The 26,220-nt window shown below is 38.0% G+C and overlaps 1 protein-coding gene across 1 annotated transcript in view; it reads right to left on the bottom strand.

Moving 5' to 3' along the window:
• Positions 1-22,500, bottom strand: part of RARB (retinoic acid receptor beta) — a 321,227-nt gene extending 298,727 nt beyond the window's left edge. The window contains exon 1 of the mRNA XM_074900539.1: positions 22,404-22,500. The gene's annotated coding sequence lies outside the window, so the exon portion shown is untranslated. The remainder of the gene's footprint in view (positions 1-22,403) is intronic.
• Positions 22,501-26,220: the final 3,720 nt, after the last annotated feature.

Below are 26,220 nucleotides of genomic sequence, written 5' to 3'. Positions count from 1 at the left end.
CTGGAATAAACAGGTTAAAACTGATTTCAGTGAACAACACTGGTCAGATTAGCTTTAAACCCATCCCTCAGACTGTTCTGCACCTTTTATTGTTAGGTAGATTCACCCTTAACAACACTGCAGCCTAAAATGTGCTCTAAATGTGTGAACAGCAGTATGTTGACATAAAATTTATTTTGAATCTTAGTTTCAGCCCCAAACGTGCAACATTTGCCTACAGTAAGAGCTTCACAAAGCTGGAAAACTGGCAGTTGTGAAAAGGAATTAGAAGTGTTAACAGGTTTATGGAAGAAAAACTTAACCATTGCACTCCATTTATGTCAAAAGAAGCAGGCGGGAAGAAAGATTACAAGAGGGAGGAACCACTTGGACTGAGCTAGTAGCTGCAGAGAGACAAGTTTGCAGTGCCATCATCAGTGAGTTTCATAACAGGCATTTCCAGTGAATGGGAAAAAAACTCGAAACAGAATCAAGCCATCTAGAGATGACAAAAAAAGATTCATGTGATGCAAAGAGTTTTCTTCCTTACAGCAATCCAGTATATGGGCCTTTCCTTATTCTTTTAACTATATTCAAGTAACTAATTTTATTCAAATCCTCCTTGCAGCTTGCTAGCTGTTGAAAGCTCTGTCTCATCTGTCTCTCACAAGTTTCAAAGGTGGAAGGAAAAATGTGTTAAGATGATGTCTTAACTTGTCCAGATAACTCAAATTTTTCTAAAATGACTACCACTTTTATCTAAGTGCTATACAACAACAAAAGATGGAAGTTGGTTTGCTATGACAAGAAATGAAACAGACCTGAGGTATTCATACTTGCACTTAATTACTGAATAAATGGGATCAATTGTGTGGTAAGGTGATATAACTTAACAGAGTTATTTTCAACCTTGCATTTTCCTACTGTGTGCACGCCAGAAAAGTTTGTTCTTCCTTCTTTCTCAGCCCCTTCCTTCCCTCATTTTCAATTCTTGACTTTCACCTCTCAAGTTTCATGACATTAATTAGAATTATTGAAAGAAGCATTACAAGCAGAGCCAAACATACACGGTATCATATTTTTGAAACCTATTTCAATTTTATCAGGTATTCTTCCTAGTACCCATGCAGCAAAGATTGCCTCTGCTTGAAGATGAGTTAGTGGACAATTGGGAAGGCATGGGGAACCGAGGTCACAGAATTAAATACCGTTTAATAGCACAATATGCAGTGACACAGATTACATTTTTGCAGGGGAAACGGTGATATCAGCCTCAGAGCAAATGAATGATGTGCATCCTTCCCACAGCTAAACTGTTCTTTAATAGAGACAGAGCATAAGACAGGATGCAAAGACTTTTAAACACAAGGGAGATCACAACCTAAAAACCTTAAGCCAAATTTTTAACTCATATTAATAAGGTTACTTTACATCACTGCAGTAAAAGCGCATTAAAACCTTTACACTGTCAAGAAATCAAGAGTAGAACGAAGCACCTTTAATATAAATGAATCAGATCTAGCAAGATTCAAATCTAGGGAAAATATCTTTTATATATTATATAATATTATCTATTACCATATTATACAATGTTATATATATTTTATTTAGGAGCAGGGTATTCAGGATGTGTATAGCTAATGAGTAGTCTCTTAGTTCCTCCTAAAGTGGGATGAGGAAACAATACTTCTTTCTGATTTTACTCTGAAATCCGAAGAGGATCAGAGCTATCAGTAGCCGTGGATGTTGATGTCTTAATTACTTTAACATAAACACATGAAATTAAATTCTTATGTCTTCAAAATATAACACTAAAAGCTAAAGGAGCTTGTTCAGTTCAGTTTTCTTGCTTCTTCCAATATTAACAGCCTTTCAATTTCTTTTATTCATCATTATTTCCCAGTTAAAGAGCATTCACATATTGACATGCAAATGTCAGGGTGTTTTGGCATGGCCCGGCCTACACGACAAGTATTATTTAATTATCTGTGTTACTGCTTATTTCAGAAAGCGTGAAGTCACTCCTCTGATCATATAAATCATTAAACAAATTCCTTCCATTTAGAAAAGCACAAGCCATCTCAAGAAATCTTAAATTTTAATTAAAATCCATTGAAAATTACAAAAATTATTTTCTGTTAATAGTTATAAAGAACTACTACAGATAACTGTAGTGAGATTATGATAATTCAAAGTCCCCAGTTAGTGTAACATAAGTAATTTTAGTATTCACAACAGCAACAACAAAAAAGGGATTTTTCAGTGTCAAACATTAATATTCTCAGGAAACTTGGGGCATTCTTTGTTACTAAAAATAATTTTGAATCCTCATGTACAAAAATGTATTTTACTGCCACCATGCTACTAAGACCTACAAACCTGATTTTACCCTGATGGCTTCAGCTATCTGGACAAGAAAGTAAAGCCAACTGAAAATATGCATCAAAATAAACAAAATGGCCAAAATCAAATTACTTTTTGTAACATTTTCCATTCTCAGTAAGTTATTAATAACACAAAAAAGAAAATTTTATGTACATTTTATGCAACACGAAGTTTCCACTGAGTGAAAGCACATCTCCAAATGGCAGTAAAACAAGAAGCAACACAAAAATATCAATGGGCTTCTCAGATGTCAGCCATAGCCTCAAATCACCTTCCACTTTCTCATCACCTGCCCTAACAGCACATGCAAAAAGCAAGGAGAGCATAAGCAGCCCTTCACAGTGGCAACGCGATCCAGGAGCCACAGCAAGGCAGCACAGGGTGTGCAGGCATGATCTTTCAGACCATCCTCAGGTCACCGTTTGATTCTAAAGCAATTCGGTCCTTTCCCAGATCTCACAACCACCACCCAAGAGCACACAGCATAAAAACGATGCTCTTATGTGAAATGATGTTTTACCATCACAACTGATGCTATCCTTCTTGAAGGGATTTAAACTACACTGAGCCAATGGATTTGAAGAGAAAACAAGAACTGCTTGGGGAGTATCAACTTCTTTACTCCCTTTTCACTTTCCCCTCTTTTGGTGAGTCTGAGACCTCACCTGCCCCCTCCGTGAGTTTCTAAAGCTTTCCCAAGCAAGACTCCCATCCTCAGAAGGTCCTGTTACATTTCAGCCTGCTAAAAAAGCCACACTGCATTTTGTCTTACCTCTCTCTGTTGGAAGCCATGGGCTGAAGACATTGCCCTGTGACTGCACAGGGGTACCACAGTGCAAGGCGGGACTGCAACCTTCACCCAGCACCAACGTGCTCAGCTGGCACAACTAGCATTTCAAGTTCAGGTAAGCACTTTCCTCCCCTTCTTCCCACATGCACTGTGCTCTAGTCAAAGAATGTGTATTCAGGAGATTGACTTTTTAGGCTTGTAGTACTCTAACAGGAAAAATCACTTTATTACAGCACAACCAGTAAAGCACTTAAACACAGACTTAGCTAGGTTCTTTATTAGTTCTTTTAAAACCAATGAGTACTGCATGAGCTGAAAATTAATTTCATATGTAAATGCTCTGGAACAGGCTCTACATTCCTACAGTGGCATCACCTCTACAATTTTATTTCTTTCCAGTTCATCAGGCAGTTCTTGTTTCTGACATAATATCCCAATTCTTTCACCAAACATCTTAAGTAGTCAGTGTCTTTCACTGAATTGCCTCAAAAAATAAAAAAAGGGAAAAAGCACCCTCACAAAATGCCTACCCCCCCATTATTTTTATCGTTGAGAAAAAATTAAGTTGTCAAAGTAGAAATTCCCAGCAATATGCCTGAGTTTCTTTAAAATTAAAATACATGCCAATAAAAAAGTTATTGGCATCAAATATCCAGAGCGCTTTTTTAATAATTTTGTTGGGGGGGAAAAAAAAAAAAACTTGCTACAATTCAAAGACAAAACACTATCTCACAGATCTGCTACAGCACTTTCAGTAAATGCCCAGTAAGCAAAAGAAATTTTAATCTTTACCTACAGTAAGATGAGGTAGGAATTATTGTACTTACCAGGAAGATCTGTCAAATACGCACCACCACCCCCCTCCCCACTGTATGTAACCTCCCTTGAAGCTCAGCCCTCACTACTCTTCCTGCTTGGCAGCTGGAGATGCAGGTCAGAGCACCATACGCTGGAAAACTACCCTGCTAGAGCATCTGACGCTTGAGCCTGTAAAAAAACAGCCGAGCACACTGCCTTTTGCTGCGTTACTGGCCCATCTAATCAAACAGAGCTGAATTTCACAAGTCTCACTGAATGCAACAGTAGAAAACAATATCCCTTGGTAATACAATGACCGAAGAAGTAAGATTATTTATCATTGTGCTTTGCAAAGGCAACTTCTTTGGAAACAGCAGGAGGCTTTCTCTATAAAAAAATCTTCCTTGATTGGCTCTTTGATATTAACAAAAGGCTCTATTCTATCCTCAGTGTGAGCACATAGTTTCCCTTAATGCTAAAAAAAGTTATGCACGCACACGGGAGAATTTTCACCATAATCTCTTGCGATAGCATCCTTTAGTTTCCACAGCTCTCCACCTATGGTCACATTCTGAAGAGAAAATCACCCGACATGTTGAAAAGTTAAAGGCAGCCAGTGTATCTAAAGAATGGAAGTTCACAAAGCACGCTGCTAAAGCTCATCAGCCCCAGGGTCTGTGTCCAGTCAAATCCTCTCCACAGTAAGTCACATTCTGTATTTATTCAGGAACACATGGACAGGAAACAGAAGTTTACAACTGGAGTCGGACTTGGATTTCATACACGAATTGAAAACCCAGCCCTTGCACTGAATAAGCAGAAGAACTAGGGATCAGCTAATTTCTACTTATTTTCAGAATGAAAGTGGTACATGTGTTTGCTGCACAGCCAGCCTGCCTTAATTAGTTTCACCTTGTATAAATGTGAGGTCCTCCCAACATGCAAACAACTACAACACTGCTACCCTGGTGAAAAGCTATGAAGGAATATTGGGGAACATTATGTTCAGGGAGGACATACACCTCCACTTCCACCCTGCACAAATTTCCAAACGACTTTTACTGCAATCATTTGTTTGTGACTCCACTGCTTTTTCCTCATGAAAAAAACCACATTCTTCAGTACATTTTCCAAATAAAGGGAGTTGTGGCTGAAATGCTGATTACCCAGAAGAAACCCTAACAAAAGCAAATGTCATAAATATAACTATACACTACACAATATATGCAGTTTCACTGCAAATGCAGCCCTGGCCACAACAACAAGAATGTCTTTAGAGTCCCATTACATATAGGAAGAATGAGATATTTATGAATGGGCAGTAGCTGCTTGTGCTCATTGCCCTGGGAGAAGCATATATATTCATAACACCTAGTGGACTTGAATAAACTTCCACACGTTTACTTTGTTTCAGAATACACAAGCTACATCACAGTCCAGGATTTAAGGCTCATCCAAATCAGTGTCAGTTTTCATGGGAAGGAAAAAAATAATCCATAGTCAGCTAATACACAAATATATCCATGTACATGCTCCATCCTGGAACACACTTTTGACAACTGTGTAATGAATCCTTGATTGAACATACTATTCAGTATGACTCAAAATCTGCTTTTCCTGGGGGCGTTTCCATGAATACACTCTCAATTACTAGATACTTATCAGAGACTACACTTATTCAAAATAATTCCTCTTCTATGAATAAGCACTCAAAAAAAAAAAATCATCTTTTTTTTGGCCATTTCTTCCTTTTTAAATTACCAGAAGCTAGAGACTTCAGTAGTCACAGAAGAATTACATACCTTCTGCTGCACTGGAGATGCATAAAAATGTAAGAATCTTGAAAAAAAAAAATCAAAATGGACAGTCAGACTAAAGAGATCAGTGGTCTGTTTAATGTAGTAACCTTCAGCCCTAACAGCAAGTCGTACCGCAGAGAAGGAAGGTACACGGTAATGCACAAGTACAGAATAACCTACCCATAGTAAACTGCTGGGTTTTTCTTCCTATAACTATGCCTTAAAACATTGGGGTGGGAGAGGGTGTTTATGCTAACTTCTGTTAACCTGTATGTTCTAATCAGCCATGTAAATGTCAGGTTTTCTTTTTGAATTTATGAATTTAGACTGAGATATTTAGTTTGCCACAAGATCTCAAAGTTAGTTATGTACTGTATAAAATAAAAAGCCAAACCTGTTTCAACTGGTTATTTCCATTTATTGCCTTTCAATGTAGTTCTTTGTTCCTGTTATAAGTTAAAGCGTGTGATTTATTTATACACACACCCCACATTGACTGCTCATCCTGTAATCTAAACTGGTTCTATGTCTTTCAGTACCTCATCACAAGGAATTTTTTCCAATGTCACAAATTGCTTCTGCCCATCCTGCAGTCCCTTGCTATTTTTACTGTATTTTCTTATGAGTAATGCAGAACTAAATGAAGAATTCCTATTATGAAGCATCATGATGTAAACCAGCAGTAACTACTAACAAGGAATTACTGCTATCCTGTTTTATAAATTCTTAATTTTGTCCTTTTTTTTTTTTTTTAAGAGCCAGACAAAAGCCTAACTTGCTACCTTTTCTCCTACAGTAAATGTAGTTAATTTAATATTCAGCAACATGCAACTAGGTTAAATTATGTATTCAGAAGATTTTACTTGGATTTGTCAGATGCAAAATTTCGTCTGCTATCACAGTGCCTATTCCCTAAGCTTTGCTAGATACCCCCTAAAGTTCCTCAGACTTCCTTCAATTCATTTTGTATCACGCACAAATTCTACCACTTCTTTACTCATCTTTTGGGATTGCTATAGAACAGTAACATTAATAACACTCAGTCTACTACTCACATTCCTACATCTTCTCATTAATCTTCTAGGACATTCAAGTTGCCAAGCATCCAAGCAGTTCTAAGCACAACACGCACCCTAGAAGACACTATAATCCTGAGTTACGCTTCACCACAACTCCTGAAGAAGGAACAGTTCTAGTAAGTCTGTCTCATGCTTCTCCATTCAATATTCTTAAATGTTTCTCATAGGATAGCAGTTTGGGATGAGAACTTTTTGAAAGTCTAGGAAAAAAAGTTATACCCATTAATGTCTTCTAACACAAAATATCAGTCTGGTTTAGTTTTAGTTGTACCTGTTCATCATCCTTTAGTTACACCTGTACCTTCTTCATTGGACCCAGCTGTAGAAACACACATAACAAGACAGATCTATTATAGTCTATCATCTTGTGTACTTTTCTTTACCTCCTCTTCCTAGAAGAATTCTTCTCTGAATGAAGGAAAGGGCCAGGGACATTTGTGATCCAACATACCCTTTCAATAGGCAGCAATATAACCAAGAAAGTAAGAGGTTACGCTTTGATATGAAGCATCAAATTCTCACAATATTTCACTAAGTCTGTCTGCCGGCTGCTGCTACCACCACTGACTGATATATTTTCTTTCCTCTCAGTCCTTAGTTGGGCAATCCAAGAAAGGGACAACAATCAGCTTGAAATACTACATACCTGTGAAATTCATTCCTATTGTTGAAAAAGCATTTGTCCCAAAAGGCACTCTTCTAACCTCAGAAGCTTGCAAACAGCAATACTTTAAAGAGCTCACATGCATCCCACACAAAACCTGTATCCATTTAAATGTCAGCTCACAAATGTACCTAAGATGTATAAAGAAAGCACTTCCATTTCTGGGATTTTAGAAAGTTCTTTGGTATACTAGGTTGCAGTCAGCCTTCAGTAAGAAATTGCTCCAATGGGTCACACACGATTTTAAAGCAGCAAGTGCTACATTTAGACTCCATTCTCACTGCTTGTTTTTGTCTCTTTTTGAGGGGGGAATTTCTTTATTTAAAAACAGTTTGTCCTTGTTTATTTCAGCTATTGTGTCTCCATCTAAAATCATCAGAACCACTGACTCAGAAATACTCCTATAAGAATCTTTTTTTCTGAAGCACAGTATCAGATGGTCATTTCTATCTTAAGAAACAGCTTTCTACAGCAAAAATAGCATTGATCTCTGTATCTATAAATATAGCATCTGAATACATCCAAAGAGGCAATATATTTCACCTTCCTAGTACTTATTATCAGCAAAAGCTTTAAAGTATCAGAACAGAGTAGGTAACAAACCACAAGCATTACTGAAACTGGGAAGCAAAGCAGTTCAATAACTTAAGATGTAGACCATAAGATCATAAAACGCTTAAAAGAAGCAAGTCTGAGTTGAATATTTTAGAAAAAGAATGGTACATTATTTCTTTTCTAGAGCGGATCAATACAGTAAATGCTGGATGTAAAAGTGAGATGGACTGCAGGCATGTAGCTTCCTTTCTTCACTGGACTACCATCTCAACTGTAGATTGTTTCTTCAGACTTCATTTAGTGAATTGCCAACTCTCTGCCAATTTCATAGTCTGCAGCTTTTGTTGTACTGCTACAACTTAACCATCACATCCTTTACTTAAAAATAAAGCAAGTTTCTCAGCCCTGTGACTGCAAAGTAAAAAACTTGAAAATACATGATCCTTACGAGCTCAAAAATCAGAAAACAAATAAAACAAAGATAGCCTTTTAATCTCAAATTAAACATTTCGGGAGACCAGAAGAACTGTATTTTTAATTGACTGGTGAGTAAAAATAGGATTAATAAATAATCGAGAATAAGGAATTCTTCATGCATTTGACTCTTGAACATCATTAATATTTCTACAGGAAAAACAATAGTTCCTTTTTCCTCCTATTTCTACTCAATACAAAATGTGAATTATCGAAGCACACATGAATCTTCTGAAAGATGAACCTTAACTAAAAGCCTCTGTAAGTCTGCTTAATAACACTGGATAACAAATCGCTCACCAGGATGTGGATCAGCCTTTCCAGCTGCCCTCCCAGCAAGCTGTCCACTTCACAGGTCTGAAGTTGTTCAGGACAGAGATACCAATTCTTTACAGCCTGTTTTGTGAGGACTGATTGTAATACGGTTCTCATGAGATGGAGACAAGCAAGCAGTTCACTTTTCTTCATAACTAACACAGGTTAAAAAATTAACCTCAAGTCCTCTGAAGAGTGTACAATTGAGAAGACCATTTCAATTTTCATTACTCAAAGGCATTTCAGCATGAACCCATTCCTCTTCACAGAAAGCCTCAACTAAACATGCATTCAATCCCACCAACATCAGCTGAGGCTTTGGGCTAACCATGAAGCACACCCTTAAGCACCACACTGAACATATGCTTCCTGAATGGGGCTTCAGTCACTTCGTACATGGGAGATGCACAGCCCTTGATCAAAACAGAAGAGTATGTATGCTACATGAATGGTGAGATAACGAAGATACTGAAACATTACGGAAATACCACAAGCAGAGTATATATGCTGAAGCAGGCAATGGTCAGTGTACCACCACAGGTTCTCTTACACGCAGTGAGCAAGTCAGGCTTCTTGGGACACCTCCACGTAAAACCACACTCTGTATGACCAAGATCTTTGCTTGGTAGAAGTCTCACTCCTGTGCAAGCAACATCAACCATAGAAAAAAGAACTGGCAATAAAACGGATGGATTAAACTGATCCAATTTTCAACCATCCTGGCCACAACTTCCCAGATAACAAAAATAGCAATGTTAGCATGATTTTTCTTTCTAACTTTTAAAAAAAACCCACTCCCAAATCCCCCAGTTGTCAGTTTTCAGCTAAACCCCAATATTACAGATGAACTCCCAACCACAATGAAACATCCTGACAGCACACCACAGGTTCCTTTAATGAAACAAACCAACAAAAACAAACAAAAAAAGATATAGCATTTCCAAGTAAGTTTTCCATTAAAAAAGGGAAAAAGTATATTCCACCTCCATGGAGTCAGCTACACTAATTCAAGCTACAGAAACTGCTAAAAACTAACAAGATCCATAGTCCTACAGAGCAGGTTAAGAGAGAAGGACAAAGTGAAAAAACAACCACTAATGTGTCTGCAACAAATACAGCTTGGATCATATTGCTTGGAAACAATCATCAAAAATGAAAGATATGATTTAAAAAGAAGAGTGTGTGTTACATCTACAAAGGTGCTTTTTCTTCCAAAGTAATAAAAATAGGCCTAATGTGATCCAGAACTGGAGGGTTTTTTTCTATCTTATGTTTTGTAAAATTAACCTTACTTTTACTTTTCTCTGGTGCTGAGCAACAGTTCATGACTAGAACAGGTCTGATGTTCAAGGCAATTTTCACATTTTAGGACACTGACTTTGGCCTAATCGAAAGGAAAACGCTTCTTTCTGACATGATGAATTATCTTTTTGACATAACAGACAGGACTGTTGCTTCTCTCCAAGCTCAATCTTTATTTCATGGGTTTTTTTAATCAAATCATTGCTGGTGGCGATACATCAAATGCTTAGAATTTCAATGAAACTGTCATTACAAAGGTTTTCGGGCTCCTGCAAATTTTCTCTGGTTTCTTCTGCTTGTGGTTTAGTTTCAATGTTTCTCAGTAAGATTTTGCCGACTCTCCTGGGTCGCAACCAGTAAGGCTCAGCCTTCTTGGCAGCTCTAACTACAACCAGGCTGGGGTATGGGGGAGTCTGTCCCACATTCGCTGCTCTCCTGATTTCCCAGTGGTGAACGCAGCCAGCAATATGCTTGTAGTCTGATCATGGGTACCATCCAGGCTGTTTTGTATTTGTGAGTAACAGCCAGTGGGTGACTTTGTAGCAAGTTGAAAAAGTCAACAGGCATTTAGCAGCTATGGGTTGATAATAAAACTACACACATACACACATAAATGCATTTAAACCATCTATAAATAGTTTCTATATTAGTTATGGTTATATAAAATACATATTAGTTTATAGTCATATAAACCTTTTATATTAATATTAAAAATACATCCAAAATTTCAGACCTGCAGTATACATAAAACAATATAATAATTTAGAGTATTCTCTTATTATATCTAATCACATTGATAGCCAAAAGAAGCCAATAAATACAAAAGTCACATACTAGGTATTTGATCCTTTAAAAATCACATTTCCAAATAATGGTACTTCCACTAATTCTCTGCATAACTTTACACATTTTTCTTCTTCTCAGAGCCCTTCTTCTCTTCCTTTAATGTAATATTACAGTTTATTCCATTTCAGTACCTGATAACAGAGCACTGACTTAAGAGTACTTTTCTGATAGCTCACCTCTTTACACATATGCACCGTTCAGCAAAGAAATAAAGCCAGATCATGTTAAACCAGTTTTATGAAGCTACCATTTGAGAAAAACTATGAACAACTGAGAAAAATACGGTTGCATAATTTTTAACAAAACAGTATGGAACCTGATGCAAGGCATTAACAGTCCATAATGTTATTGAACAGGACTACAAGGGAGACACTTCACTTGCACTTGCTTGTCAGACGATGACTCTCTGCTACCGCAATACTTCATGTGCATACTTCCAAGGAAGACTCATGAACGCACAGGTTCATTAAGAGAATGAGAGAATCGATTGTAAAATGGAAAAGGCCGAGTGAGGTCATATTTCAAAGAGATGAATATGGTACACTCCATTATGTTGTAATCAGCCTCCCTCTTTCATCCTAAGAACTGTAATAGTCTATCCTAATTTTAAAGGAAAAAAAAAAAAAAATTCTCACTGCCTGCATCGTACCTTCATCCCAAATACAGTGAGGAATTCAAATGTGCTGCAGGCAGTTTCCATTTACCATGGTCTTTGGAGCAGACGGTATTGATGTTGCTGACCATTTTTCTCCTTAATAAGAAAAACATTCAAATGCTACTAATATTGCTGCCTTGGCAAACCACATTTAATAGATGGGACTTGCCCTGTACATGACACATAGAACATCAATCAAAGCTGAATTTTATTTCAATTTATTATGGTTGCTGTCTAAATGAAAAAATGCTTATATCGTTAAAATGTCCTACAATATAAATGTGCAAATGATGTAATCACCCATTTTGTGAGAAAATTCTGATTTTGATTAAAAATATCTACAGTTGAACTTCTAAATATTTAATAAATGCAAAACCAAAAAACACAAGCACATCAAGAAACCACAGTAATTGGTACCGGGTGTAATATCATGGTTTTGTGCTTGATAGCTTTGATATTTAGAAGATGAGTTTACAAGGTACTCTTTTAAAATTATGAGCTGCCTTTTAGTTAAAATCATCCAGAATAAACTACTTTAATCTTGACTTCATTCAAGACTCTCACACATGGTTTTTTTCAAGTTATCATTTATCACAGTTCTTTGCTTGCTATAGCCACCTGTCTCCAGACTCTGAACCTGGTGGCCTGCTAAGCAACTCTGGACACCACACAATCACCAAAGGGTAGAAAGCAGCACCTTATAAGAAAATGGGCAATACTCCATTTCATAACTGATGAGAGTGCACAAACCTGTCCCAGTTGTAAAGGCAGAATTTAATGCTTGGCACAGTGGTGCTGGCACATACAGCAGCCAACTTTCCCAGGAGCTCGCAGCGGTGACAGCTCTCCTAGCTGCTGCCTCCAGAACTGCACAAAACAATGCATGCAAGGTAGTGGTCGTGCTGCGATGAGCACTACAGACTGCCAGGTCAACACAATGGTATTTAAACCTCATTAAACTGTCATATACTCTCTCTATATTATTAGCATACAATCACTATATAAATACACTGCTCTACCCTTATAAACAGCTGGCTCTTTCTGCTGCGTTCATTTGGCAATGCTCAGAAGTCCAGAACCTAAACGTACCATAACACACCAAAGAACAATAAATGCTTACAAAATTTCATAAGCATATATTAGGCCAGAAAAAAACCCACAGAAACCGTTTCCAACTAGAAAACATGTATCTGTAAGCAACTTCCTCTTGTTTTCCTTACTTGGATAAAAGTTATTTGAAATGGAGTTTGGACACAACAAGCAAGAAATTGAACTGCAAAAACCATCTCTCAGCACATAGAAGAAAACATGATGAGATGAACAGTTACTTATATAGTTACACACTGCATCACTTAGTGCTGCAGTTTGTCAGGTGACAACCTCTCATACACAAGTCTCAACATCTTTGATGAGAGTAAAGGCGACATGCAGGATTTTTGCCTTGCACTGCATTTTACCATAACCAAGAACCAAGGAGCAATTTGAACTTAGCCTGTTAAAAACCAACGGATAAATAACTGGAAATGAAGGAAGTTCAGGGAAGCTACATGACAGATAAATGGGGATTTTATAACATTGCATATTGTAAAGTTTGTCAGAATGTGTTGAAAGAAGAGCCAGTTAAATCACATCCTGCTGCAGCTGTCCAACTTTATAGCTAAAATGTTCATATTAATTCCATTAAACAATTAGAAAAGGAAATCCAAAATATTATTACAAGTATGCTGGCTTGACACTGTCTTTCTTCCAGATTTAATAACAGATACAGTACTATCAACTTCAAAGGGTGATGAATTTATACAAATTGTGGGTATTCGCACCCTCAGGGCCACAGAGCCGTTGTCCTATGGAAATCCTACAAAATTTAAACTTTACTATCCATTTCTGATAGACATTTTAGAAAAGAAAGGAAGGATATTCCTTCTGATATTTAGGGGTTCTCAATTTAATTTTCTTGTCTGCCAGACTTCCCTTCATAATTCCAGACAAAGTAAATAATTTTCCTTACTCTAGTTTCTCATCTTTAGAATGGAGAAGATCATTTAGGTACTTGAATCAAGCAAGGTTTAAACAAAGGGGGGGAAAAAAAATACCTTTTTCTTCTGTATTCTTATTTTTTCCTCAGGTAGAAAGTCATTCAAAAGCTCAATCTTCCAAAGGCTTGGACCGTATGCTGTTGTGTATTTTGAAATCAACAAAACACACTATTTATAAGTAACATGCTTAGTATGTTGCAGGTCTTAATGTCACTGGAGAGCTTTCCATTTCAAAACTACTGCTCTGTGATAAAATAAGATATAGAAGAATGAGCACTGAGGAAGTTAATAAACAAAATGCATTCATGGCCCATTACTTCAAATAACTTTACTATATAAATAGTCCACTCATAAAATAATGGTCTCAATTAACATTTAATTTTCACACAATGCATTTGTAATGTACTGCAGGGATTAAAAGTTCTGCATGAATATCACTATTCTAGAAGTGCCACAACTTATAAGAGAAGTACCGACATATTTTCCACTTGATTAACAACAGTTCCTAGTCTTCCCCTGCCCTGCTTCTCTACTAGGCTTCCTTGTCCTCGAAGAATTAGAGGATTACTACATGTAGGAGCTCCCAGTCTGCTACCTGATGATGATCCTCAGTCTTGCCTTGAAAATTCATAAGAACACTAGCACAGCACTACTACAGAGGACAAAGCTAAGAGGTCCCACTACCCTGGTAGCCTTGCGATTCTGTTCAGGAAGCAAGTGATGAGAATTCACTGTGTAAGTGCATGCTTCAATCCTTCTTATAACAAAGTAGAATGAAGCAACTTTTCTGGGACACCCTCATCAGCTAAAAAAAAAATAAAAATACCAGCACTGCCACTGCAGAGAACAAACACTTGAGGACAAGACCAAGGCAATAGTGGAAGAGTCTTTCTGACATTATGTGGGCATTCTGACAGCATCAGGTACTACAAGGGCAGCTGTGATGCTTGTAACTCGATAGATCTAAATGTCGTGTGAAAGACCTCCCTTCACTCAGCCATCTTAGTGTTTTCCAAGCTAATGCATTCTCTTTTAGTGCAGAAAATCAAGAAGTTAACTGGGAAAGAGAGTATCTTTGTAATATGTAGTTGCTTTTATCCTGCAACACAATGACTGAGCATTGATGAGATGATAACTCGGTCAATTAATCAAACACCAACAAAACACATTCTAACAATGACCGTCGCATTCATGGTGTCATTTTAGGAACTGACTTCAGTACACACAGATATTTTTTTGTCCTGTGGGTTTGACCTGAATCCTAATGAAATTAACTGCTAGAAGAAACTAAGCCAGTACAAGCTACCAGCTTTCAGGGCATGCTGCAAAACCTGCTGAAAAAGCCAACAAATGCTTCCTCTAGAAGCCAGAAAGCTCTTGGAAATCTAAAATGGACCTTACTGTGTTTTGATGGTGAAGTGATGGATTAAAAAAAAAAATATTAAGACTTAGCATAAGACAGAGACCTAAATATAAAACCCTGCCAACACCTATTACCCTCTAGGTGTGTTTAAGGTCATTTTAGGATTTCTGCCTGTGGGGTCATCTAAGGCATAAAAAAAACCTAATTCAAGTAAAATGAAATATACAGAAAAATAAAACTGCTTTTCAGCTCTTATTTTCCTCACAAGTATTGTCTTATTTTAAATTTGTTAATACATTATGTTAGCAGTTGTCCCTAATAAGCCCTGCATACATCCAAGAAAACTGCATACACTGACAAAGATGCTTCTAGTTTTGCACAACACATGGGTTTTTTATATGATATGTTCGCTCTTGAAAACTACTCCCTCACAAAATGAAAATTCAGCAGAATCTCTAATAGCTTTCATATTTCAGTCTAATAGGTAGCGTGGCATTGCACTGCCACCCACCTTTGCTACAATATTGCACAGCACATTTAACAGACATTTGCTTCCTTCACACAGTCCTTATGTGCAGCTTCTGCAGGACCTTAGTATTAACATTTAACAGAGTCTATGAGCATAAAGCACATTTATGAACACCTGCTAGAACATTTTATTTGCCTTAAGAGTTTTATTACAACTGTTAAATTTTCTTGCTATGCTTTATGGGCCAAATCCTGGTCCAGTTTTAGCCTAAACTCCCATTGACTTCAACAGGAAGCAGATTTGATTGGGTTTCCATACAAATTCAGTATAGCTTTAAACAAAATGGGATCACTGGTAAGCACAATATTGAACAGAAAAAGCCAGTGCCTGGCTGCTCTAAACAAAACCACTGAATTCAGCCTTCAAAGATAATTAAAAATAATAATAAAAAAATAAACTCCACAACCGCAAATCTGTAACCTTCATGCTGCATTACAAAACCTCACTGTCTGAGGCTGGAAGTACAAGGCATACAGGTATCCCATCTGAAAAAGCCTTTGTCCTCCATGCCTTGGTGGGATATTCTACCATCAATTGCTCCCTCTCAGATCACTCACTGATGCTCCTGTCACCAAGTCTTTGTCCTCTGTATCAAAGCCACCAAAGGCCAGAATCTGGCCATTGCAGCATCGATCTCCTCTGACACATCCAGACAGTCGTGGCCCTCCACAACAACACAAGACAGCCTGGAACGAAGTGCACAGAGCCAGAAGGTTCAGAATAAGGGAACAGTCCAAGGAAGATGTTGCAGAGGAAGCCAAGCCAAGCCTGTCTGGTCTGAAAGTGTTCTCTAATACAACTGCTTCTCTTTGACAGTTTTACCATCGTTACTGGAGATGTCTGTAATACCCCTGTGAGACTGAATGTGACTACATACAAGTGAGCAACACAGCTTCTCACATCTTAGAAACAGATAATAACAGAGGACTCCAGAAAGTCTGCTTGGAACTCCTCTAAGATTTAACCTCATCTGAATACACGTTTCTTTGACCATCACCATAGAAAGATCTAAAATAGTAAGACAGACGGCTAGTAAACAGTAGACAATATGGCAACACCACTTCTGTTTCACAAAAGCCTGACAGTAAACACTTGATTCAATGCATACTATTAAGCCCCCCAAAATCTAAACAATTATAAAAATGAAATTATAGACACAATGATGAATGGTGACAGATGAAATGTTAACAGATCTAGCACTATACACAAAAATCATTGATTTTCTCTGATTACTACTTAGGTGATCAGAGTGTATGAGGTCCTAGCTGCCTGCTTGCTCTAGATTTTATTAATGCTCCAATATCAGACACCCAATTTGGAAATCAATGCTTACTTCATCATTTTTCTCTGAAGGATCCTATTATTCACAATTGATTTAACAGGAATGAAAGGCTTACCATTAACAAGACCCAGCTGCTGACACTTCTTAGATGAATTATTGAACTTCTAAAAGCAAATTAACTTAACCATCACCAAGACTTATTGTCTGATGTTCCTCATACCAAAGTCAGTGTATTTATAATTAAAAAACCAAGTAGTAGAAAGTAGCTTCTTTGCCACCTCCTTAAACGCCCACCATATACACCAAGTAAAAATTCAGATTTGCAAAGATACAAATAGTTATGCACCAAATCCAGCCAGCGGGAGCTTAGTGACCAACTGCCTTTTAAAGCCCTTAATCTTCATCTTCTTTCTAAAACTCAAAGATACAGGTTATTTTAGGCTTCAGAAAAAGGAAATCCAATTATGGCAAGTTACATCTTTTGCCAATGAGATTACTACAGTCGAAGACCCTTAGAGCTGTCTGAGCCCTGCCAAAAAGCCTACAGAAGACAATTATTAATTCCCTTTAGGTACAAAGTGAAGATCCATCTTACAAATTGAGAAAAAAGTAGCAAATATTAGGCAATTGCAAGTAGAGGTAGTACTACAACTCCATCCCAAAATCAGTGTAAGCGTACAAAGCAGGAGGCCTATGTACAGAATCTGCCATCTGAGCTAAGGGGCTATCCACTCAGAACATAAATCCACCATGCTCATAATCCTAAAAAGGATTATGCATTGTCCAAAGTGAATTCAGTTCCTCATATAAGAGCTTTTGTTCTGCAGACTACCTGATCCAAAGTTCAGTACCAAGAAAGAACAGATTTGGAAGGGCAGTCCACCAGACCAGCATCTGTGTTGTAATCCTATGAATTATCAACTTCAGCCTCAAACATGTTTTCCCTATGCATTCCCTAGCAGATACACTGCTAATAATGCTCTTAGTGAATCATCATTGATAAGTGGTGACAAAAATCTTGAGTGTCAACAGTGTAACACCATCCAGCTGCACTGGTCTACAAACAACTCACTGTCAAACACAACAAAGAGTTGTGCTAAGCAATATGCTATCCTTAGCCCACGGGTTAGAAGGACCACAGCCATCTAGTCCATCAGTAACAATCATTCAGCTATCAAAATTAGTGAATATTTCAGGTCTTATTAGACTTCTTGCTAATCTGTACTACGTGACTGAATATGCTTTCAAAATGTTGTAATGGCAACTGCCATCTCCTTTAGCATTCATCATACTTGCAGGGCTCAGCTTGATTATACTTAACCTCTGTAACTGCTTTGAAGACTTCAGCTCAAGACCAAGTTGAAACTCCACATGCAATACACTCAGAAAGTCTTCCGGATTAGTAACACAAATTTCTGCCTTTCTTTTACGGTGAGATGAGATGAAATACCTGTTCCACCCTTTTCACCAAGCTGAAAGTCAACAAATGCCCAAAATCACCAGAACTTCTTCTCAAAGCCCTCAGTAGATGTGACTGCTTGCACACTGCTGGAGGCAAAACATCTGAGCCTTTTTTACTAGGGTTAGTGTCAAGGAAGATACACTTAGAGCAAACCAATCTCTTCTTGAGCACTGTATTCCTCCTTCCCAAACTCCTCCATCTGTTTTAACCACTATCTTACTGGAACTAACTTTAAAAAATTTGCTTACATTGCACAAAGTTTAAAACTTGAGGAAAACGAGAAGAGAAGCCTGACAGAGCCTCCAGGCTCTTCAGTCTTACTGTCATAGGAAAACAGGCCAAAATCATGACATTATGATTATGTTGAAAATATTTAGTTACACAAATTTGTCAATCTACCTCTTCTCTGTAGAGTGACACTTTTGAAATGGAGGCTGGCTGGCCATAACCAAAGTCTGGTTAAATTCGATAGCTGCATAAAACACATCTCGGCAAGTAGGTCATAATAACTTTTTTAAAAAAGACATGGACATTGGCAGATTTCCTGCCTTTCTTGCACTAATTTTTTCCAGTATTTCCTACATTGTGAAATACCTCTTAATTCTATAAAGGCAGAGCAGATTGCAAAAGTGGTCCTAGTGGTTCCAATGGGAGTAACGTGGTCAGGATCTGGCATTCAACAAAGTTTCCATTTCTACATAGGCTTCATTTATTTTTCAGTTTAAAAATAAGACCATATTTTGGCATGTAACTAGAGCTGCTCCTACAACGCAAAAGAAATAACACTGCTGGCAAGACTCGAAGCTGTTCTGAGACAAAACTGCATTGGCAGAACTTTTAGAAAACTTTTTTGACTAAAGGCAGAATTCAACACCAGCATAAATGGCAGAAACTTCACTGAAATCAATCATGTTACCCATGCTTACTTACTGCAGATCTGAATCCACATTAAGTTTATAAAATGCAAATATATTTAGCTGACATGGAATTTCAATTCTGTTGAGCCAGTTCTGTTTATTTCTATATGTATATAGTAACTCAGCATCGAATTGTATGATCATTCTTCTCTGAACACTGGTTTTGCTCATACACAAATGCTACCATGCCCTTCACTAAATCACATGACCATGCTACACACAGATTTTTTTTTTAAATGTAACAGTTATTCTAACTATTGGGCACCTGAATTAGATATGATGAAATTACCGTTGCAAGTTCGATATTCCTGCAGCAGTTACAGACACAGAAGAAAATAACATAAACCTGATGTTTCACAAGTTCTGAGGGTTTGATTTTGCAACCTGCTTTCTAAAATACCTTTTTTGCACGTCATACTAAAGGGGGTTTTTTTAGAGCATGAGTAAGTTAACCAATGCACAGCAGTGATCCTTCAACACAGATCACAGCAAGATTTGATTCTTAACTTCACTATAGCACAGACAACCATGAAAGTATTCAGGTACTTGAACATAGGTGCCCATGCCCTTGGATATCCAGGATATAAGCTGGATGATCAGTATGACAAAGAACTTAGAAGGAAATTCACACCATTTTAGATCAGCTGTTGAAAGCAACTGAAGTGAGTACTTCTTGCCAGAGAGAAAGTTATTTGATACAGGTATGAGGCTGCTGCGGTAAACTTACGGGTTTGAGGAAAGGGTCACAGTAAGGCCCTCTTTTCACCTCTTGCCTGGGAAATGCAGATTGTTCTTACTTATTGTGAAAGCAGAGTGAGCAACAGAAGCTTTAAATCAGCTACTGCAGGCTGGCTTCAACAGATACACAGAAGCTCAGTAACCAAAAACCTAGCATTTTCCAACAGGCACTGTTCCTCCCCTTCTTTAGTAGTTGTGTGACCCCAACTTTGGAAAAGCTCATGATTTTAGCAAGGTGATAACTTTTTCCTAATGAACACAGGTTAGAGAAGAGAAACTGATTTTTAAACTTGTATAACTTATCAGATCTCAACAGAATTCCATTGTTTAGAAAAGAAAAAGCATTGAGATGGTTTGAGAATTACCATCTTGCCAAATATCAAGATCTTCTGCAAACAAAGGAGGTGTCAGATTGTTCCAAAGAAAAAGCAATACAGAGCTTAAATACGTAAGTATTTCTAAAGTCAAGTTCTAAGCACAGGTTACTTACCCTATGGTTGATTTATCCTTAAATGCAGTTGTTTCAGTTACTGAACTGAAAAAGCTTCAGTGTTTTATTTAGCTTTTTTTTTAAAAAAAAAAGTGCGCTTTTTTAACCTGTTATACTGTTACCAAAGATAAAAATTACAAAGAAATTTAGATTTAGAAATTTAGAAATTTTGGATTTACATGCCTTCAGATTCTTAAGAATTTGTATCCAGTCTATCATACTGCATAAACTGCTTCAAATAACTCAGTTAAGCACATTTGCAACATTTCATTGTAAAAGTCAGGCTGCCTACACATAAGGTATCTTTTCAATAAAATGTAACACTTATTTTAGATGTTTATTGACTTGAAACAATTCAACGAACAGGAAGAAATATAAAAGGTGATGATTATATGTCCAGACCACAAATTAATATGATTAATTTGACCACCAATGTAACTAACACATTGACCGGATATGTAGTGTTAGAGCTTCAAATAAACCTAATATGTAGCTGCTTTAGGACTGAAATTCTACCCAGAGTTCTCACTGAGAATAAATTACACACTCTTTTCAGTGTAGTATGCCTAAGAACTGGTGTCACAAATATCATCATATCTTCAGGAATTTAAGGCCAATTTGCTACTCAGTATAGGATAATCATCTTTTTATTTCCACAGTGGAAATAACGTACTTCAGGTGTTCCAGAAAGACTTTGACGTTATTAAAACAAGCAGCCTCTTTCTTTCCATAACTTACCAAGTCTAACGGAGGCACATTTTTATTTAGGCTAAATTATGCCTTATGGGATACACTTAAGAGGAAGAAAGGAGGACATGCAACTGGCATTTGAGACATATTGCCAGTGCAAAGCTGCCAAAAGCACACAGCAGGGAGCATGTTTTGGCTATCATGAGCAGAATAAGCATGCACTCCTTAACCACTGCCAGCTGGCATTTGTTTCCAAATACAGAATGCTCACTAGGCAGTTTGGAGACTGGACATACTCCTAACCTTAAACTATGCTCCATAAAAATGCACTGCTGAGATACCTCATTAACCATGCCTGTCTCCTAGTTTACTGCCAAATGAGAAAGACTGAATGACACAGAAAAATCATACATTTTCCCTATGCACAAAAAAGTACTTAATGTATATCCTAACATACTCTAGTGCTTACAGCAAGAGAGAGATTTTAAGAGTGTTGGAAGAAGCTTCTGCCAACATCTCAAGGAGCAGAAACACTGTCACTATTCCATTATACACAAAGAGAAAAAGTGAAATCCAGAGACACAGTACCAAGAAAACATAGCAATGAACAGCAAGAGTGGCTGGCACAGCGATTATAAACTACACTATCATGTTTAATACAACCTCTAGCAATCCTCACAACAGAGATGCTCCCTGCTTTATATGCTTGGGCAGATTTGTGGGTAGAAGATTAATGTCCCCCTCCATCTGCTAATGACTATATAGGTCCCCTGGGCTTTGCACCAAGGGTACTTTGCCCTTAGGATGAAACAAGAAATGGGAATTTGTGTTCATTTCTACATGCACCTACTATTTCCAGCAACACTCCCAATTGCTAAATGTGTATTATTTCAACTTTATCTATCAAAAACATATTTTATCACGGTAGTTCAACTGTGATTCCAATTAGATTTTCAAAGAGATCACTTAAAAGCAGAACAAACCAACAGAGGGGCACGTTTCACTTTTAAAGTGCTTACCTGATATAGCCTGCATCGGTATATTCCCTCTAAGTGCTCTATTCATTAACTTTTCACTACATTTTCAAAGTGACTCCACTCTTTTGGATTTCCCTTTCTCCATCACCGATAGCCTGCTGTCATGGACCAAGCAACTCTGAAGGAACAAATGTACCAGAGACTGCCATGCAAAGAAGAGGGCTCCAATTAAAGTCTTTGTTTCCTTCAGGGAATTCTGTGAGTGGATTTTAACTTACCCCCGTAACTGTACCTTTGCTCCTGAGAGCTGGAGGCAAGTCAGAGGGAGCTTGACACCAGGGCAGTCTTCATGGACCTAAGCCAGTTTGACATCCTGGAAGAAAAAGGGGAAAGAGCAGTTAGAGTGAAATTTTGAAAGCAAACATACTGCTCAGAACAACGATACTCCAAGCAAAATCAGAGAAGACCTTAATGCCATCTCCAATACCCACAAACAAGAAATCAAAATCAGAGCATTGCTTCACTAAAGCCACAGAATGCACGTCTCAGGTTTGCGACACGCTTTGTTTCTTCTTCTTCCCACTGAATACCCCTATCAGTTGCAACACTGGCCCTCTCCTCAGTTCCAGCACAAGGAAGAAATTGGTGTCCATGCCAAAGTTTCCTTTGAGCACCCAATGGAATTCCAGGGCTGGTCAACTGTGTTCGCACTAACACTGAGCACACACAATTAACTTCCCCCAGTATACTCAACTTAACTTTGGAGGGAAAGAAAAAGCTGAAATACCTTTCCAGCTGAACCATCAACACAAGAAAAGTCTACCCTCTTTTTAAAAAAGGATAATATGATTTCATGACCTCTACCAATCCTTTTGATCCAACTAGACACAGTTTCTGTCAAACCACTCCTGCCCAACAAGAAAAGCAGGACAAGAAAGAAAGAAGCCAAGAGAAAAAAGAAAAAAAAAAAAAAAACCAAGAATTGCTCTGTACTGCTCTTTTTCATGTTCCGCAGAGAATTGTCTGGTCTCAGACAGACTCTACCAGAGTGCAGAAACTGCAGCCACAAAAGACAATTCGTATTTCTCTCTCACATCAGCAGCACTATAAAACAATGAGAGTTAAACTAACAAAGTGCTCTGCCTGTCCAGCCCTTAGTACTCCTAATATTACTTCAAAAACACTTCTCTACTGGCTTCCCAAATCAGGGAATACTCTAAATCAAAGATACACACTTAACATTGTTAAAATTGGTTGTAAAATCCAACCAAAAAACCCAGACCGATTTTGTATAAAACAGCAGATCTATCAGCAAAGCTATTCCTGCATCACAATCTTGTTAGAACCAGCAGAGCTGCTCCCACATTTCTGATGTGAATCTAGTGATAGCTGGCCTTTTTCTTACACTTCCTCAATAACAAAGCATGCATTTCAGCTTTCATTTAAAAATTAATCATCTTTCCCTTTTTTATATGTACAATGCTGGAAAACACAACCTGAGTATGATTTAAACACACAGAGCAGCTAAAAAGCATTCAAAATTGCTAATATCTTCTGATTACTAAGTCACTCTCAGATCCTTTTGGAAGCCTTACAGTTTAGAAGCTTGTATCTCAGTGCTAAAAAAACCTTAAATATATACTGTTAACACTATTAAAAACAAAAGCATAACTCAAGGAAGGTAAGGGCCAAAGCAAAAACTGCAGCTTCCCTGTTGGGTGTACAAGATTACATATCTCCTGCCTGACAGCCTGCTCTCCTTAACGTGTCTCCTCAATTCTCATCCCATGACCTGTACAGGTAGGCAGCCCCTGGAAAGAGAAGTCACTGAAGTCTATGCATCCTACAAAGCGCTGGCAGCAATCATTCAAGCTTTTATACAAGCCCATTGTACCTCTGCAGAAAGACCACACTCAATCTGGCCCACAGATAAAATACAGCAGCCTAGATTGATGGTATCTACTTACACTGCTGCTGATTATATATATTCTGTCTCCAACAGTCTTTCTGGAAAGCTGAATAAGAGTCTTAACTTTTAAGCCTGAATCACATCTAGCACATTTAACTCAAGTACTGGTAAGAGGCATTTAACGTCATTTGCAAAAAACCCCAAAACCATAATTAGGTTGAGGGGGTGGGCAGGTGGGGTACTGTGGATACATTCCTCTCCTTCTCCCACAGGCAAGAATGTATGCACACAGACATACAGACAGCACAAACTTATTCTCCACTACCAAATTTCCCAATTTGAACATACAGGCATCAGTATACAAAGTTCATGTTATTTCAGTGAGATACTGCTTGACTGAATAATGCTGGCAGAATTACAATCCACATAACAGATTCTTTGGTCATCACTACCTCAAGGAAAAACTGAAGGCCAAATCTACAGGGATTTCTGGTGATGTCATTACAGCCTCACACAGATGCCCAAGACAAGAAATCCTGATATTTTGTTTGCCTTAGCACAAAGTTAGTTCTGAAAAATATGAAAAGACTCTTTGAGAAAAACACCACATCTTATATTCAAGCTGTATATTACAACACACAAATCGGCAAACATGATGCCACAAAAGCAAACCACTCCATCAGCAAAGAGTACTCTCATCATATCAGGCCCAAAGGACATGTCAACAATCAATCTTAGAGAGCTTTATTAATTACTCTATTAAAAAAAAAAAGCAGCACTTTTTTATTACACTAAACTATAGCAGCCATTTCAAATTTAGTATGCATTACACACCTTGCTGGAATTGTGAAGAACTTACCTGCACTAACCACAGTCAAGTCCAGCAAAGACTACCACTTGACTGTCAGCGCTCTCTCAACACATGACAGCAAGTCATGGCAGCAGCACGCTGCAAAACTACTTTGCCCAGACAGTTTAAAATTGTTCCTTTTGCACATGCTCTTTACAAGATCATTTTTATTCTAAATTATGTTGGCCATGAGTACTATACAAAGGACTCCTCTGATCCCACATACAAATAGCTCTTCCCCTCTAAGAATGTAATGAAAAAGACTATTTAATATAACTCTTATGATACTTATTTTCTCTGTGGGAAATCTTCTTATAGAATCAGAGTCATTTAGGCTGGAAAGGACCTCTAGAGGCCATGTCCTCTAATTCCCAGTCAAAGCAGTGCTGATTTCAAAGTTAGATCAGGTTGTCCATTTAAGTTTTTCAATCTCCAAGGGCAAATCCCACAATCCCCACAGACTCCAGGTCAGAGCTTATTGGTTGGCTGGTTGGGTTTTTTTCCTTATGCCCAGTCAGAACTACCCCATTTCAATGTGTGATGACCGCATCTCGTCCTTGCTCTGTACACCCCAGAGGAGCATCTCTCTGTTCCATAACAGCCCATCAGGAAATGGAAGGCAACAGTTCACCTTCATTTTCTATTCTCCAGGCCAGGCAAACCCACAACCCTCGGCATCTCCTTGTATGCCATGTGCTTCAGCCCCCCCCCACCCAAACAGCCCTTCTCTGGGCTCTCTCTAGTTCGCCCCGACTTTTCTTGCACTGGGGGCCAAAGACTGGACACAGGAACAGCCAGGAACATTCCAGGAACAGCCTTGTGAAGAGCAACAATCACCACCCTCAATCTGGTGGTCACAGCTCTGCATGCCATTAGTCTCCATCCCTGCAAGAGCACACTGCTGACTGATTCAATATCGCAACTCAATACTTTCACTCCTACAATTCCTCTGTCCTAAGAATAAGGGGTTAGAAGAAAGCAAGTGATGTGGGTGGACATCAAATATCCCTTGGGCAATACTATACTATATACAAGAAGCTAATGCGGCTAATATTCCTGGTGAAAAAACTTAAAAATAAAAGTGAGGCTCGATTTTAGAGCCATGGCAGCCAACCCATACTTTGCATGAGAAAGTATGGCGATACCCCATATCTTAAGCAGTAAACTTGAAAATCAGTACAGTAAATCTGAGAAGTACCCCGTTTCTTTTTCTGACAAATTATTTTAAGGGAAATATTTTAGCTAAAATATTAACATCTACTGACGGCTGAAACAAGGTGGTTGTTCTGAGCTAAAACTCTAAGCTATTTATGAAAATGCAACAAAGCCTTTCACA

The sequence above is a fragment of the Athene noctua genome, chromosome 2 (assembly GCF_965140245.1).
Source record: "Athene noctua chromosome 2, bAthNoc1.hap1.1, whole genome shotgun sequence".
NCBI classification, from domain to species: domain Eukaryota; kingdom Metazoa; phylum Chordata; class Aves; order Strigiformes; family Strigidae; genus Athene; species Athene noctua.
The sequence above is the reverse complement of the archived record's forward strand: the minus strand, read 5'-3'. Positions and strand labels throughout refer to the sequence as shown.